This window comes from Stegostoma tigrinum, unplaced genomic scaffold (genome assembly GCF_030684315.1).
Source record: "Stegostoma tigrinum isolate sSteTig4 unplaced genomic scaffold, sSteTig4.hap1 scaffold_328, whole genome shotgun sequence".
NCBI classification, from domain to species: Eukaryota; Metazoa; Chordata; class Chondrichthyes; order Orectolobiformes; family Stegostomatidae; genus Stegostoma; species Stegostoma tigrinum.
The window spans coordinates 89349-92982 of record NW_026728256.1 but is presented as its reverse complement, the minus strand read 5'-3'; the positions used below and the strand labels follow the sequence as shown (position 1 = coordinate 92982).

The following is a 3634-nucleotide window of genomic DNA, read 5'->3' as shown; positions in this document are numbered from 1 at the left end:
TCTGCCAATCAGCCAACCCAAACTTTGGGTCTGCTACGTGGATGACACCTTTGTCATCACTAAACGAAACAAATCAGAGGAAACCTTCAAGACCATCAATAATACCCTTACTGGCATAGCATTCACAAAAGAGGAGGAAAACAACAGCAAACTGCCATTCCTAGATGTCACAGTAGAGCGAACAGCCAATGGGGAACTTCAAACCAGCGTCTACAGGAAAACAACACACACGGACCAAATACTGAAATACAGGAGCAACCATCCCAACACCCACAAACGAAGCTGCATTAGAACATTATTCCAACGAGCCACTGCACACTGTGCAGCACAGAGGAACTACGAAGAGCAGAAGAAAATCACCTATACAGCGTATTCAAAAAGAACGGGTACCCAATGAACACCGTCCGCCGATTTCTCAGCAACAAACCCAAACAAACAGACAAAACAGGCTCAGAAACCATAACCACGCTCCCCTACATTAAAGACATTTCTGAAATGACTGCCAGACTACTCGGACCTCTTGGCATCAGGGTAGCCCACAAACCCACCAACACACTAAAACAGCAACTAATGAACTTAAAAGACCCTAGACAGACAACGAGCAAAACGAATGTCATTTACAAAATACCTTGCAAGAACTGTGACAAGCACTACATTGGACAAATGGGCAAAACGCGAGCCACCAGGATACATGCTGCAAAAAGAAAATCGGAGATGGCAAAACCGATCTGCAGCGAAAGTGATCACACATGAAAACGCAAAAGCAGATCACTAAGCAAAGACACAATCTTTTCGGTCGCGTTCCCTGGTGGACTAGTGGTTAGCATTTGGCACTTTCGCCGCTGCGGCCTGAGACCAATTTCCCCGTAAGGGAATGGAAGCTCTGTAGTACTACTCTATGTTGGTGATAGCGCTTCTGACTGATTTTTCAGGAGCTGACACCCGATCTGTTTTGTCCCAAAAGTTATCATTTAAGATAAAAAATCTGACAATCTGACACAAAAACAGTAACCCAAAGAGAAACTCAGCAAGCATGGTAATATCTGCAGAGGGAAACATTTCGGATCCACTGACCATTCGTCACTGCCAGGTTAACTGTGTTTCTATCGTAATATGCTGGGAGACATTGTTAACTTTATCTTTTGAATCATTTATTTATCAAAATCACACTTGCTCCTTAGCTTACCAGCATTAACTTTTGAACTTTAAAGGGACTTGAACAGCACTAATGCTCCTTCTGTTGCCCTGAGGTAATGCGATCCTCTGTTTTTTTTTTCTTTTCTGTCAGCAGCCATGTGAAGTGGAGAATTGGTCCTTCCAGTGTCTACCACAGTAAGCTTCTACTTATCTCTCTTTGTCTCTGTGTATCCACCTGGCCGTCTTTCACATTATCTAACAGTCCATCTGTATATACCCCTCATTTCCTGTTTATGCTCTGTGTAAAGTCTGACATTCGGAGACACTCTGAGAATGGGATGTTTTGTACTGGACTTACATTCCTCAGATAATGTGTCTTTTGTTATGGCTGAGGTAAGGAGACATTTCTTGTCTCAAAAGATTATGAATCTCCAGAATTTAAATTGGAATTCCTAATCCACCAGGAAAAAAAAAACAATGTCACAATTATAGGATTATAGCGATTGTCTTTACTGTTGGTGTAAAATGTTTGATTGATGACACCAGAGAATGAGAGGGATTGGCTTGTGGTCTCTGTGCTAAGACCACCACATTCCTGGTAAGGGTGCAGTTTATCCTGCCTCACCTCGTTACTCCTGCCAAACTGTGAATGAAGGGATGAGAATACAAGTAAAGGTGAAGCAGAAGTGCTTGTGGAAGAGCAGAAAGGAACTTTATGATGAATCCAGCAGTAAAAGAGACCCTGAAGCAGACTCGTGATGTCAAATGTGTTTTCTTTGCCAGTAAAACTCACTCACCGTCACTGCTTCAATTCAATGGTCCCTGCTTTGTGAGGCGGTATCTTTGCTGGTTGTTCACACTGTGAATGTTACCATTGTTGCTCATGTTCATGCTAACTCCACAACTCTAATGCATGTAAGCATCACACATAAACTGGAGATTGGAGCTGAAAACCGAGAGACCTCCAGCTGTGCAACAAGACTGGCTCCCTGCATTAGGAGCTTCGGCAAAGCTTCATGCCAATAGCTTCGGTTTTGCAAATAGCCAGTGCATTCAGTTATTGAGAGAAAGATTGGCGTTTCAAGGCTACCCAAGAGCCCAGCTTCTTTTATTTTGCTACCCTGTGATGTTGCCGGTGATACAGAAAATCGTCAATCGGGATTATGCCTTCAGGAGATAGCTTCGAAACTTTGTCAGCTCCACTGTTTTCTAGTCAGACCTCCAGACATCCAGGTTTCAAAGCAGTTATTCTCAACATTGTGATCCGACAATAAACCAACTATGTACCTGCATTTAGTTAATTGAAGTTTATGAAGAGATTGGAATCAAACAAACCCATCAACGATTGTGTCTTCCCCAGCTCCACGCTCAGTGAGACAGGGACAAGCAGCAGGATTTTGTCATCACACTGTCCATGGCCACTGCATCTTCAATCAGCTGCTTGCTGCACATCCCTGGCAGGCAAGATCCTACAACCAGGGCCAATCTTCTCCATCCACCAAGCACAAGATCAAGAAAAAAACAGGAAGATTTCTCCCGCTCAGTAAATCCCAGAGCACCATTGACACAATCTCCGCGTGAGTGGAATTTTCTCTTAGCTCCACTTGGGAAAACTTAACTGACACTCCGTATGAACGTCTCTTCTCCTGTGAAAAATGACATTTCACAAGGTATGCAGCAGATTCTTCTTGATCTTTGAATAGTTTTTAACTGAAGTGTGAAAATCCAGCCCCCAAATGCGAAGCTACAGAAGTTGCTGATGTACTGATCAAACAAAGTGCTGAAAGTATTAAGTGAGACTGGGCAGACAGACACACATCTCACACAATCTGTAACAGAAATCACTGGGTTTATTGCAGCAGATTCACCATCCCAGAGTGACTGACAGTCACATGGGCAGCTAAAGGATGAGGGCACCGACATTAAAATATGAGTTTTGAATGTTAAATGAAAATGGGTTATTATGGTCTGAAGGAGTGACAGCTGAAAAGTGGAAGATGTAAATGATATTATTTGTGATTGAGCAGAATAAACTGGGAACTTGTGATTTTCGAGGTGGATCATCTTTGGCACATTGAAATGAGGTTGCAGGGGCTTTGGTGTGAAAAGGGAAAATAAGGATTTTAGATAAATAACAAGACAACCAAGTCAAGCCTGGCTGGCTCAGTTGGTAGAGCGTGAGACTCTTAATCTCAGCATCGTGGGTTCGAGCCCCACGCTGGGCGTCGTAGCTTCTTACTGCTTTGCTTTCTGTGATGCAGCATAGCTTTCCAACGTTATCAGTGAAACGAGCAGCTGCAGCTATGCTGAAAACATGACTGCACTTCTGCTGCTTTGAAAATCCTGGTTTCCAGTTTTGCAGTGAAATTTGATTCCACTTCACTGGAAATCGCAGAGATCGTTTTGGACGTGCAGCCGCTTGTGTAATAAATGACAGGACTTGCAAAGGCACTAACGCAACTCCAACCCTGCACCAATAAGATTGTTCAGAGTCACA

At 43.3% G+C, this 3634-nt stretch overlaps 1 non-coding gene across 1 annotated transcript; it reads left to right on the top strand.

The window, feature by feature from the left end:
* The first annotated feature begins 3289 nt into the window (after positions 1-3289).
* Positions 3290-3362, top strand: trnak-cuu (transfer RNA lysine (anticodon CUU)). Its single transcript has one exon. It is a non-coding gene; the product is annotated as a tRNA-Lys (tRNA).
* Positions 3363-3634: the final 272 nt, after the last annotated feature.